General features: G+C 36.1%; 1 pseudogene; it reads left to right on the top strand.

Annotated features, from left to right (window-relative positions):
- LOC141499392 (pyruvate dehydrogenase (acetyl-transferring) kinase isozyme 1, mitochondrial-like) overlaps positions 1-14,623 on the top strand; it is a 99,553-nt pseudogene extending 84,930 nt beyond the window's left edge.
- Positions 14,624-15,174: the final 551 nt, after the last annotated feature.

Raw genomic sequence — 15,174 nt, 5'->3', positions numbered from 1 at the left:
GTAGGAAAGGAAGATTTTGAACCATTTGATTAATTGTGGGGGCAGTAAATGGATCATAAAAAGGAGATAAATAAATAGAAAGAAAGAGAAATTATATTTTACATAGTCAATGAACCTAAACTGGGATAAGATAAGAGATAATAGAGTAGGCAAGGGAAGGTGATAGTGGCATTGTCCTTTTATGATCACAGAGACAAAGTATTGATTTAAAAGAGGAAAAAAATAGAAATCAAAACCAAAAAATAATAAACAGAGAGAAACACAAACTTGTTAATCATAAGTTCAAATGTAAATAGATTTTTTAAAATCCTAAAAGAAAAAAAAGATGGAAGAATGGACAAGAAAGTAATATCCAATGGGCACGAGTGTAGTCTTTAGGACTGTAATAATGAGACTTGTGGTAGATGAGCTAGGTTTGCATGAAAAAGATGTGTAGATAAAAGTGATAACTTGAGACTGTGAGAATAATTTTCATTAGCTATTGTATCAAAATTGAGAAAAATGACTTAGATAAAACTAATTGTAAACACAACTTTCTACCACATAGTGCGAAATTAAATTGGATTGCCTTCTTTCTCTATATTGGGAAATATATGTGAGGAAATAGAATGAGAATTTGACTTGCAACCTTCCTTAGAAGCATAGGGGGTGGCAACCATCTGCATAAGACTGCCAATCATTCTTGCCTAATTCAATTTCTTGCTATTTACCTTAAATGACTTTTGCTCTGATTTCCCATTATCTCTTGACTTGACAAGGAATCACAGCATGGGAGCTTAGATCTGAGCTATGGATTGGACCAAGGAAGGGACCAGATATCAGAAATTTCAAGGTAGCCCAGAAGGAGCTTAATATATGTTAGATAAATTGTGGAAGTGATTAAAGCAATATCACAATGTAATTAATTTATAGCTAAGTAAGTGCCTTTGATTAGGAAATCTCTTTCAATGTGGCAGAACTGTGAGAGGTGGAAGAAGGGTAGGGAAGGTGAATAGTTGTTTTTTTTTTAATTTGGAAATAAAAATTAAAAAGGGTTGAACTGGTTCCTATGTTAAGACATCACCACCCACAACCATATGCAGTAGTCATTCCTTGCCAAAATTTTCATCAGCTGTCATGTAGAAACAGTCTATTTTATCTTCACAATAACTTCTAAGCTCCAGTGAACAGATATTACTTTAATTTTGTATTTATTTTAGTACAACACCTAGTCATACTGACATGGAGATTTACGAATTATCATTTGATTGTTATTGACATTAGATTTCCCTTCTTAGTAACACTTAATCAGAGTGCACCTCGATTTATTCTTTCTTTTTATCATACATTCTTAGTATGATGACCAACAACCAGCATTTTATTCAGAGCATACTATAATATGCAGAGGTTTGTGATAGATAATACAGAAAATACAAAGATGATATAATAATAATTACTGAATTTAAATAACACTTTATAATTTGCAAAGCATTTTTATGGATATTATCTAATTCATCTCTCACAGTGTCCATTTTAAACACATTCTTTTATTTGATCTTCAAAATGACCCAGTGAGATAGGTATTATCACACTCATTTTACAGCAGAGAAACTGATGATCAATGAGTGTGACTGAGTGGTCAGAGTTAAATAACCATGAGTATTAAAGGAAGAATTGGAACCCAGACCTTTTTACCTCCAAGGACTGTGTTCTACATACTATTTATGCAATGCTGCCTTGCTGTCCTTGGGGGTAGTTCTTTCCTTCTCAACTTTACAGATCATTTTATGTTATTATGGTGGCTGAAGTCTGGCACCCACTGTCTCACTACTGAGTTCAGTCACTAAAGAAAATAATTTACATTGATATATTTAAGGTTCATAAGATTTTCTTATAATGAGCTAAGTGGAGAAAGAATCGCTCCTATTTTATAGATGAAGAAACTAAGGCTTAAAAGAAGGTTTAGTAATTTGACAAGAGTCGGACATGGCTAATAAAGTATTTTATTGGAATTGAAATTCATTTTTCTAGCTTTCAACTATGGATTTTTTAGTAGCCTGAGTTTAAACTGACTCTGTAAACACATAAACTCAGATACTCTCTTTGTGTCTGGATTTGGAATTTGACTGGATTCGAATTAACATACAGGCATCATCTATGAACTTCTGAGTTTCTGACTCTCCAGGGGTCACCCAGAGAAAGTTCAGAGGCTAATACAAAGGAAGGCCAAATCATTATGCCCAATTTTTTCTCAGAGATTTATTTGACTATATCCCCCACACATTGTACAGAGAAGAAAATAAATTCTATAGTTTGATGCCTATACAACCATCCTGTTCTGCAGTATTCACCTATTCTGGGTGCTCTTTCCTTACTAATCTATTTAAGGATAGATCTGCTGATTACCACTTTAAGTTGGTAATGCAAATTGTTCATCTCTGAGTCAATCAATAGGCACTTATTAAGCACCTGCTCGGCAAAGCACCATGTTAAATGATAGGAATACAAATATAAAAGTGAAATGGTTCATACATTCAAGGAGTTAGCATATATACATATAACACATATACACCTGTGTATATAGATGTCATTGTGTGTAATGTTGAATGCATTGTATGAATATACACAATCATATTTATACATATACACATACACACACACATGCAAGAGATATCCAAAATGATATGGGAGAAGGGCAAGATTCTTAAATCAAATTAAAACAACAAATCTTTATTGAGAAACTACTATATGCAAAGCACTGGGTAGGGTGTTACTAGACACTCAAAGAAGTATAATACATGTTTGTGCCTGCTCTCAAGGAGCTTTCAATCAATTTAGGGATATAAGTAAAAACACATGAAGAGTAAAAATAACAATTATAAATGGTTCTTCAATATAACTTTGATCAGAAAATTCCATGCTTAACTGCCAAAAGAATGGAACAGACATTAAGTTATGAGTTCAGAAAAAAGCCCCCCCAAAGTAGAATAGTCCAATAAGGCTTCCTGAAGAGATAAGAATTTATACTAGAGTCTGAAGAATAAGGAGAGCTTAAATAAGTCTAAAGCAATCAGGGTGGAGCAATAGGAGGGAGAGAAAGTTATGAGCAAAGTTACTAAGGTAGAAAAATTCAAGGCTTTTATAAATATCTTTTGAAACTTGCACCTAATCAAATGGAACAGTGGAAAGAGTCCTGGATTTGGAGTCAGAGAGTTGAATTCAAATTATAATTCTCCCATCTAAGAAATCATTAAATCTTTCTTGATCTTTGCTCCTCCACTGAAAATTAAAAGGATTCAAATAAGGTGTTTCTGAAGATTTTTCCAGCTCTAAAGATTTTATAATCCCAGATCATTCCATTCAGATTAAGTATAAAACTGGTATTATATCAAAATCTGTAGTATGCTATGAAGATAAGCTTTGGGAAATAAATATCTTTTTCATTGCCTTTTGGGGCAGCTAGGTGGCACAGTGGATAGAGCATCAGCCTTGGAGTCAGGAGTACCTGGGTTCAAATCCGACCTCAGACACTTAATAATTACCTAGCTGTGTGGCCTTGGGCAAGCCACTTAACCCCACTGCCTTGCAAAATCTAAAAAAAAATACCTTTTTCATCATTTACTTAGCACAGTGTATGTGTTTAATGGTAGGTAATAAATGAGTATTCCTTTCCTCCTCCTCCCCCCATCTTAATCCTGCTGTACATGATGGTGTTCTTTCAAACCTTTCTTCTTTCATTCCTTCCTTCCACAGGCCCAAAGGATCTTCCCACCCTCCACTGACACCTTCACCCTATCATACTCATCTCTGACTTATCAGGTATCTCATCACCAGGCAAAAGTGCAAATGTGTCTCCCTCTATCTCCTTGCCTTCCTCTACTCCAGTCCAAGATTTTGAGGGGATTAGGGCTAGAGAGGCCCTGGGTTAAGGTTGCAAGCTCCCCCCCACCCATCTGGAGTAAAGAAAATATTATCATTCACATTAAACTATCTAGTCTAATTCCCTCAATTTACAAATGAGGAAATTCCAATAGAGGATTCAAACTCTTGAAATTCAACAGACCTTTTTTTTTCCTAATTAGGGAGAATACTAATAAAGATTGGTCTCTCATTCTCCTCCTGTGCTCTATCCTACTACCCTTCTTACTTGGTACAGCTCCTTCAGTGGAATGAAACTAGAGTTGAACCGAAAGAACTCCGTCTCTGATTTTAGAAGAACCGTGCAGTTATGATAGGAAAGTAGAATCTGAAATAAAGGGGAAAATACAAATTCCTTGTGGAGGGAAATTCCAAGGGGTCTCTCCTGACATACTCCCTCAACTTCAGGAATATAGGAAAGTGCCACTCCAAGAGGGCTTGACAGTTGATCCCCATTTCTAAGTCATTCAAAGGAGATGAAACTTTACTTGTTCTCTATGAATGGGGACATAAAAAGGAATCTAGGGTTCAGCAGCAGCATCTAGGATGATCAGTTCCATCTTCTCCAGTATGCACATTCGGGTGGTATAGAAGCCACTTAAAAGTATATTAATTTGAAAGGTACCTTTGAGGTCAGCTGGGGGAAAGGGAAAACACATTTTACAGAGGAGAAAACTAAGATGTTGTGAGTCAAACCTGAACTAGACAGGCCTTGTGATAGTCTATGTTCAATATTTGAATGATATGAATAGGTCATTCAAGAGTTGCTCCATGTCAGTTTGCTTAGCTACATCATGCAAAGGATAATCAGAAAGGATAAAACTTTCCTTGTCTCCACATGGAAATTCCTTTGGTCAACAGGGCAAGGTGTGATGCCTTCTGAAGCCTTGAGACATTTTCCAAATTGAAAGATCAGAACTCCATTTCTTCCTCAACTGTACACCAAGATTTTGGGGTGATGGTGATTCAGACTTGGTTTTTTTATGTTCTTTAGTGATCAGAAGATCATGTTAATGAAGTCTGAAACTAACAGGAAACGGGGAGGAGTCCCTTGAATATTATCCCTCTAGACCAATCAATTCTTGCATGACGACTTTCGTGCTTTTTTAGGGAAAGAATTAGGAAGGGTGGGAGGGAAGAGAATCTTGTTATATACTGATTTGATCATAGGTCCAAAGAGGAGAAATGATTCGTCCCAGGTCATACAGATAGTAAGGAGCAGAAAGAAGATTAGAGACCAAACCATCCTACTCTATGTCCCATGCATTTCCAACTACACCATTACTGTATGGGGTTCACTAGAACACAAATATTATTCCTATCATGTGTAAATATAATACAAATATTCTCTAGTCAACCATCACTTATTTCTATTATAGTGTTTTATAAAACTGCAATGATCTATTTTGCAATAGACATGAAGAATAGCTCATACTTATATATCTTTTAGAGAACACTTAAATAGTCATTTTAGAAAGTTATAGAAAATCAAAGTTTGAAAAGATAACACAGTCCATTTAGTCCCAACCACCTCCTGGATTCACTTTGCAAATCCACTGTAATAAGTAACTATTTTATCCAACATTCACTTGAAGATTTTCATTGAATAGAAACCCACAACCTCCCTAGGCAGCCAATTTGATTTGCTGGATAGCTCTAATTGTTAATGATATTTTTTCTTATTAAAAAAAACCTGAGTCTGAAATTTTATCCTCTTCTCTTCATTTTACCTCTTAGAAGGAAGCAAAAAAAGCCCCCCCATCTCAATTCTGCATTACTGCTTTCAAAGACCTAAAGATAACTAAAATATCCTATCCTCCCCTAAGTTTTCTCTTCTCCAAATTTAATCCCAAATTTCTTCAAATATATTTCACATAGCATAAGTCATCAGTGTCCTTACATTACCAGTTGTATTCCTCTGGGCATGATCCAGTTTGTCAAAGTCCTTGCAAAGTTGAAGCCACCAGAAGTGAAAAAATAATTTATGTTTTAAATAAAGTTAGTCAGATTTCATCAGGATCAGTGCCCTTTTTGATTTAGAACAACATCTCTCAATCCAGTCAATTTTGTTGAGGTTTTTTTTTTTTTGGTTATTTTTCACTTGCCATCTTGCCCTGAATCCCACAATAAGCTTACAGCTCACTAAAGTGCCAAATCTTTTCCATGAAAAACTGAACCTTTCCTCATACACCTTTGCACTGTTGTGGCTGACTTTTGTAACTGAACTGTAAGACTTTGCATTTATTTCTTGAATATTTCATACTGTATTGGGACCATTGTTTTATCTGGGAAAATTATTTTTGTTTTTCTTTGTTTTATTTTGAAAAAACCAAATTCAACAAATTAGCTTGCCCTTTCCACTTCTTGTCATTGACAATTTTAATAAGCATGCCATAGGAACAGTCTGGGGAGATTGTGTCCTTCCTTCAAAAATGAAGGAAGGAAAAAGGGAGGACATATTAATGTAAAGAGGCAGAGTGAATCCTGGCCAAATTATTTCTTTTTATCTGACTTATTTCATTTATTCATAGTTACCAGAAATTTTCTTAGACTGGATTAGAGAATTTGTAAAGTCACCTTGGTAGTTTGCTTACCCTCTGGTAAAATGGTAGAATATTACTTATGGTTAAATACAATCTTTGTATAGTTGACAAGCTCTCCTGAATTTCACATGTTCCAAGGTAAATCCTGGAATTTGGACAAAAGGGATCCAGTCTGACTATGCCTCAGTCAAGTATATGATTCTGAAGTTGAGTTTCTTTTGAGATCATGAACATAAATTGCATGTTTTTTCCCCTTTAATTCAGAAGTAAACGATTATATTGTCCTTAAACCAAGATATTGATAAGCATATTGAGCATATAAAGTTAAGCTCAGATCACTAGGTCATTCTGTTGTAGATCTCCCTGCAATTTGACATTGACCCACTAATGAGGACACTTTGACTCCAACCACTCAATAAGTTCTAAATCTAACTGTATAATAATTTAGCCTCCATCTCTTCATCTTCTGCACAAGGATAAAATGAGAAGCTTGTCAAAGGTCTTGTTAAAAATCAATAATATGTATTGTTCTCATGTGACTCTGGAACTCCTCATTACTCCAGGTTCGGTATTGCTGTTCTGAGTTATAAATTATTCAGCTTTCGTTCTGGGCTCCTATCCAGTGTGATTCTCTATTACTATAGTATATATATATCAGATATATAAATCAAATAGCAAAAGCATTTAATTAAGATAAAAATAATTAATCCTATAATAGAGTCTTTTTTGATTGATGTACAAATATTTGCAATATCCTATACTTCCCCAGGTTGGAAAGGAATGGTGCAGTATAGATCATGCAAAGAAAAGATATAAGGATGTGGAAACAATAGCCTTCAGTAAATGAGCAAATGGGGTAAAGAACCCATCAACTTCTACCATTCCTCAACTTATCTCAGAACCAAGTATGAAGATCAGTTTATATCTCAGGAAAGACTAGAGATTGGTTCTATTTTTGAGTTTATCTTTAGGATCTTAAAGATTTTTCCAGGATATCTCTCTATTTCTAGTTCCACATTGCTTATTTGTATCTCTGTTTTTCAACTGTTCAGATATATCCCAAACTTTTACAATCCTTAATCTCAGTTGCTTTTCCTCTTCCCCTGTCTTTGAAGTTCTTTTTCCCCCCTGCATTTCCCAGCTTTGTGCTTCCTAATATAATGCCTTCATATAGAACCTGAAGAATTACATGCTATAGAATTTTCACTAGTAAGCAGTAACTCCTTTATTTCATAACCCTGTAGTGGTAGAAGATGCATTAAAGATGTATTAAAGACAACTTGTCCCAACTACATAAGTTTTTGGTATTTTCTTGATCTACCAGGCAAGGCATGATCTAAATTTGATGAGCTACTCTTTACTGGAAGTTATCAACATCTTTTCTAAATGTTCATGAATTATTCAATTAATAATATTGCACATTGCAATATTGCAATAATGCACAATATTGAAAGCAAAACTCATTATCCTATAATTTGTAGTTTAAAATCTTTTGTATCTTGAAAATCATGACAAGAGTCAATTGGTGGCAACTTTCTTATTTTCTGTGACTTTGTCTAAGACCCCTGATAGTAGTTGAGGAGCCATATGTACCAATTTTCTTTAATGGGGGTGGGAGGCTAGTGTTTTTTGATTGTCTTTTATTTACATTTGATGACATGAATTCATTGTGGGCAGGGATGTGTTATATTATCATATCACATGATATATTATCATATCATAAAGATAATAGAACATACACATAACATTTGGTGCAGAGATACATTCAACTTAACAAGGATACAGATAAGAACAAGAAATGCGAAAAGAAGAGGTTAAGCAGAGGGGAGAGGGATTAGTCATAAGCAAAACAAATCTTGACCTCACAGAGATGATAGTAAAGAGAGTGTTAAATTTAGGTGAAAAAACAACCAACAAGTAACAATCTTAAAAAACTGTTAATAAAAATATAGAAGGAGAAATGGTATAAGAGAATACAAAGGCAAGAAAATAAACAACTATCAGAATTGAATATGAATAGAATAAAAATCACACATAAAATGTAAGAGTATAGTAGAATTAATTTTAAAAAATCCAACAATACGTTGTTTACAAGAAACACACTTGAGCCCACTCAGATGAAAATTACCTAAACTAAATAAAATAATAACAAAATTCATCATATCTCAGTGAACATCAGAAAAGTAGAGTAGCCATTATGATTTCAGAGAAGGCAACAGCAAAAATTAACTTCATTAAAAAAAGATGAAGAAAGCAAATGCATTTTGCTAGATGTTAACATATACAAATAATTTAAAATTTTAACATTATATATATATATATATAGATATAGATATATACACTAAATGGAATAGCACCTAAATAATTAAAAGAAAAAACCTTAATGTATTACAAGGAAAATAGAAAATAAACTTATAATAATTTACCCTATCAACCAGAAGTAAATCTAATTTAAAAAATAAACAAGAAAAAAGTTAAGGACTCAAATAGAATTTTAGAAAAAATTAGTTGTAATAAACTGCTGCCAAATATCTAGAGGGAAAAGTATTCATGTTTCTCGACCATACATGACATATTTACAAAAATAATGTTAGGTAGAATGTATTTGTGAACCTGTATGGTCCTGGAGTTTCGCCCCCCCCCCTTTGGAAGTTCATTTATGACTTCTTTATCCTTACTTTGAAATTTAATTCCTTAGATTTCACTTTGAGTCCCAGTCTATTTCCCCCCACCACCAATAAAATGAGCTGACTGTGTTAAGATAAATGAATCATATAAATTTAGACTTTTAAAATGAATGAATAGAAAATAATTTATTAAGTGCTTACTATGTGCCAAAAAGAGCAAGTAAGACAATTTCTATTCTCAAGGAAATTAGGTTCAAATAGAGGAAGATAACATATCCATCTAATGGAAAAGAAGGAAGTACCAGATGCTGAAAATGCAGACTGCTTAGTGAGGATGGTTAATGGGAGATTCACTGGACCTGGGACCAGGACTAAATAAAGTAAAAATTATCAGAGTTCAGGGGCACAAAGGGTAGTCCAGGTGATGATACTTGTCCTTCATTCTCAAAGAAGATCATGATGTCAGATCTTGATGACAAGCACGTGAATTGGATTTGAGTGAGGGTTCTGTACTAAGTCACCAGCCTCACTTTCTCCTCCAGAGTCATCTGGGTCCAGTGGACAGAGTTGAATCAGAATGACTGGAGATGGCCTTGAATGTGAGATTGTCAGGGTCAAGTGACTTGCCCAGGGTCACACAGTTAGTGTCAAGTATATGAGACTATTGGCTATTTCATAGATATTATCTCATTTGAGTCTCATGAGAACCCTTGAGGTAGGTGTTATTATTATTATTATTATTATTATTATTACCGCTTTTCAGTTGAGGAAACTGAGAAAGATAGATGGTCACTTGCCAAAGGTCATAATTAGTAAGTGTCATAATTAGTAAGTCTGAAGCTGGATTATGAACTCAGATTTTTCCCTACTCCAGACCCAATACTTTGCTTTTTATGCTATCTAGCTGTCTCTAATGAAAAGAATGTCAAGGTTGGAGTTTTAGGAAGTATTTGCTGAAATGACTAGAAGAAGGCTGGTTACTTAGTCCAAGCTCAATTTATAAATAAGAAAACTGAAACTCAGAAACTAGTGCAGATTAAAGTATTACAGTCAGCCTTGGAAGCAAACCTCCTCATCTCAGTCTATTCAGCTCTTCAGTACATTCTGTTTTTCCCTCCTATTTAAATTATGTTTTGATGTAGATTTAAATTCAGGAAATATTTATTAAGTACCTATTACATCTCAGATTCTGTGCTAGGCACTGGAACTACAAAAACAAACATGAAATAGTCTCTACTCATAACCCTCTTTCAGGAACATTATCTCTTTGACATTTATTGGTTATTTGATCACGGACATATTGCTTAACTTCTTTGAGTGACTTGGCCAAGTTTACTCAGTAAGTGACATAGATAGGGTTCAAACTCAGGTTTCCTGACTCCAGTTCCTCTATTTTTCCACTATACCATGCTGTCTCCTTTTCAAATATTATTCCTTTCCTTATTTATTTCTGGGGAATATGGTTTTCTTCCCAGCCTATGTTACTCTTCAAAAGAAAATGAATTTCACTATTGAATTGTATTAGAAAGAGTCATAGCTATGTTGGAAATTCCCCAAGCATCCAACTAAAAATATATCATGTTGATGCCTTATTTAGAGTTATCTTTTAAAGAAATAGTTCCCATTATATTGAATACTTGATAGGGAATAGCTACAGTTTCTCTCAAAACCCATTTCAGTCCCTGAGAGAATAGATAAGGCAAGTCATTGCCAAACAGTAGCCACTTAAGTGTGTGGATTCCCAGTGGCAAAGCTCTTCAACTCCATCAATGCATCATACAGTATTATCCCCATTCAGTTTGAAACCCATCTGCAAGCTATTGCCAGTGCTGCTACACTGAAATTTCAAAACCAACCTTGAAACAACAAACAAATTTTATTATTTCTTCTTTACAATTCTACCTGCTCCTTCTCTCTCTCCCCACCTTCCTTTCTTTTCATGTAAAATATATCTTCAGCTGGTAGTTCTCAGCCAAGTCCCAGAGCTAGTAAATAAGTGCAGTCCATTGACTCAAAATGGGATAATGCTGCTGTGTTTGCTAGGTGGTTTTGATTTTCATTAATTCATCTGCTAGCTTCACTTGAATACCAACCACAGCCAAGTAGATTATGAAACCATACTGATTCCTTTTTCCCATGTCGACCTCTTCTTCAGTAAATCAATTGAGCATCACTAGCATCAGTGAATAAAATACCCATAACCCTTAACTGCAAGAAAAGCTATATCTTCCTTAACACCTAAGCAAGCTTTTGGTTACAGTCTCAAAGTAGAAGGGATGGTAGAGACTCAGAGCTCAGTCTTATAGTGAGTCAATAGAAAAAGCATGGTGAAATGAATGAATGAATGCCTACTATGTGCCAAGCAAGGATTATGCTAAAAACTCTTGATACAAATATGAAAGTGAGATAGTCTCTGTACTCATAGAGTTGCATTCAAATAAGAGAGAGACAGAGAAAAGAATCCCAAGAGATGGAGGCTTTTATTTTCAAGAAGAATGAGAAATGAAGACCAGAACCTGAACACTGGGGTAGCTGGGCCTGGGAGCATAATGTCTTCCCACCTCAAGTCACCCCCCACCCCATTACTTGTAGTCTAAAATCTTTTGTATCTTGAAAATCATGACAATATTCAATACCACCCATAATGTCCTCCCACCTCGTCACCCCCACCCCATTACTTGACCAATGCCCTGTCTCTCTCACAAAGCCCAATCTGCCAAGAAGGGCACCTCCTCAGCCAAGTTGGAGCAGAGTCTTGGTCGGAACCATCAGATGGCTATAGCCCAGCTATGGCTCCCTCTGTCATTCCCTCAGTATCAGTTTCCATCTGGAACCCTGTCTCTTGCACCCGCCAGACTCCCTAAAAACAATGGAGGCTCCAAGAAGCTCATCTGTGACCCTAAGGCTTCTGTTGCTGCCTCTTCCTATGTAATTAGCTTCACCCCAGTCCCATCAGCCGTCAGAGCCTCTTGCTTGCTCTTAGAGAGTTCTAACTGCTGCAGTCCCTACCGCTCACCAATAGGGTTCCAGTTGTATGGACTTGATTCTTTCCTTAGTCCCCTCCTTGACTCCAGCATGGGGCCCCACTTGGGCCAGTCACCAGACTCCCTGCCAGGTCAGAGTTTGGGAGTTGGGAACTTGGCTTCAGCCCTGTGGACTGCCTGGATTACCAAGATTCCAAGAATACCTGGAAACTCAGTTTTTGTGAAACAGGCAATTGCCTGAATTATAAGGATTCAGAGCTCATGGAAATTCCAGATCTCATAGATGAGGGAAGGGAGAGCTATATTGTTCTCTTCTCCTTGCTGGACCTTCTAAGATTTCTTCTTTCTGAGCCAAAAGATAGGTGGTTTATGGAAAGAAAGCTCTTCCTGGTTTCCCATTTATCACCTTTGTAGCCTTAAACAAGTATCTTCTCCTTTCTGAGACTCAGTTTCCCCTGTAATTTTGGGGGTACAGCTAGATGATCCCCAAGATCATAACTAGAAACTTATAATGGAAGGAAAAGATCTGTTTGTTTTTGACTGTTTGGTTTTGAATCTTGGCTCATTGTGATTTGGAATATCCTACCATGTTGTGATATAGAAGAATGAACGTTTTTTAAAATAAGGCTTACTCCCAGAAGGACTTAGATGGTCAATTAAACAAAGGATTTGATTTTTAAAAATTGTTGGGCAAGCTGCCACTCCTTAATGCTACAGTGGAAGAAATATTGGTTTTTGGAGTCAGCACCCCAGGCTGACACCATTTACAACACATGTGACCTTGTGCCAAGTTAATTCCTGCTTTCTCAAAGATTCCATTTTCCTCATATGTAAAATGGGGGGATTGAACTTGATTGTTTCTGTGGTCCCTTCTAAAATGACAAAATTGCATGAAATGATGATTAGGAAAAACAAAAAAAAATTTAAATGAATCTATAAAGCTTTTAAGCAACTTTATGGAATTCTTCAAAGAAACCTTTCCAACCTGCAAGAAAAGTCCACTCACACTATAAACTTCAAGGGGTCAGCTCAGCTCTCAGCAACCCCATCATAAAAAAACTCACCTGCCTTGCCCTCCAACGGACCTGTATGAAGTCCAAGAACTGCTGAGTAGGATTTCAGGCCAGTTCATTCTAATAGCTCTCATCACATCATCTAGGTCCCAATGACTCTTGAGTCAGTCAGGAAACATTAAAGAAGTCAAGCATTTGTTGCTGAGATTTTTTTTTTGAGGCAATCATTTTTATTAAACACTCTGTGAGGTGGTTCAGCTGATGAAGTGCTAGGTCAGTAGTCAGAAAGATTCATCTTCCTGAGTTTAAATTTGGTTTCAAAAACTGGCTGTGTGACCCTGGGCAAGTCACTTAATCCTGTTTGCCTCCATTTTCTCATCGGTCAAATGGACTCCAGAGGAAGGAAGGTGGCACCAATAGGGATGCCTCAGACCCACTGACTTCCATTCCATAGCGTGGAGCTACAAATTTGATTGGATTATTTTTTAAATGGAAAAAAGAACATTTTCTTCAGTATGAGAAGACCTGGGTATAAGATGATAGACCTTTGATTCCTCAAAATGGTGGAAGACACAATGGGTTGAACTGACAGAGAAAAAGTTTATCTCAACCCCGTCATGGTAATGGAGGTCTGGATGATGATAGTAACAAATCTGAGCCTGAGAGAGAAGGGTCAGAGTTAGCTATGTTACATAAAGAAAAAGCAATTATTTAGCCCATTATGGTATGTGTTAAATGTTTAGCGATAAATTTTTCTATGAACTCTACACAGTATACATTTCCAAATTTAATTTGCATTATTAACATTTTAACCCATATTTTCTTAAATCAGAAAATCCATGAAATAACGAATCAATTCTTGATTTATAGTTTGTCAATTTCCAAAGTAAAAATATTCCTTTGAAAATTTCACAATTACATTTTGCAAGCAAGTTTGAGCAGGCTCTAGCACACTCTTGGATCTATCATTTACCTCTATAACACTGTCACTTTCTCTGAACCTCAGTTTCTATAAGCAGTGGATTAGATGAGGTGGTATCTTTTATTTTAGGTTTTTGCAAGGCAAATGGGGTTAAGTGGCTTGCCCAAGGCCACACAGTTAGGTAATTATTAAGTGTCTGAGTCCGGATTAGAATTCAGGTACTCCTGACTCCAAGGCCGGTGCTCTATCCACTGTTCCACCTAGCTGCCCCAGATGAGGTGGTATCTTAAAATACCTTGATATTGTAAAACAAAGTTGCATTATTGAAAGTATAACATGGTTGGTTCTTGTCCTTCATTATTGAAGAAGACCAAAATGGCATCACTATGTTTGAGACAAATTACAGTGTGTTTGACTATGGCTGATCAGAGCAACATGAGTTCCGAATGCTTTCCACAGGTTGGGCACAAATAGTCCATGTGAAAACCTGGGGTGGATACTCTAAACTTACATAGATCACATTTTTTTGAGCTAATTTATTTCTGCCTTCCTCATAGTGTGCAGCACCATCCTTGAGGAGGGCATGCCACGCTGGGCGGTCCTGCTGGTGTCTCCCAAGCTGTACAATCAACTCTAAAGGTCTTCAATGAGATCTTCAAGGTGTCTCTGTATCGCTTCTTTGGACCCTCTTGTGAGCACTTGCCCTGTGTGAGTTCTCCATAAAATACTTTTTTGGGAGACCATATGTCTGGCATTCTAACAACATGTCAAGACCAACATAGTTGCACTCTCTATAGTAATGTTGGAATGCTAGGCAGTTTAACTTGATAAAGGACCTGTGTTTGGTATCTTCTTCTGCCAGGTGATCTTCAGAATCTTCCTAAGACAATTTAAATAGAAGCAGTTCAGTTTCCTGACATGACATTGGTGGACTGTCCAGATTTCACAGGCATATAGCAATTATGTCAGCACAATGACTCTGTAGACCTTCAGTCTGAAATTCAGTCTCTTCTCTCCACACTTTCTTTCAGAGTCTCCCAAAAACTGAGCTAGCTCTGGCAATGCAAGTGGAAACCTCATTATTGTGTACCTCCTGGAAAAGGACCTGTCAAGGTAAGTGAACTTGTCCACAGTATTCAAAGCTTCTCCATTTGCTGTAATCAATGGTTCTACATATGGATGACTGAT

Source organism: Macrotis lagotis, chromosome X (genome assembly GCF_037893015.1).
Source record: "Macrotis lagotis isolate mMagLag1 chromosome X, bilby.v1.9.chrom.fasta, whole genome shotgun sequence".
In the NCBI taxonomy this organism is placed as follows: Eukaryota; Metazoa; Chordata; class Mammalia; order Peramelemorphia; family Peramelidae; genus Macrotis; species Macrotis lagotis.
This window is presented reverse-complemented; position numbering and strand designations above follow the sequence as displayed.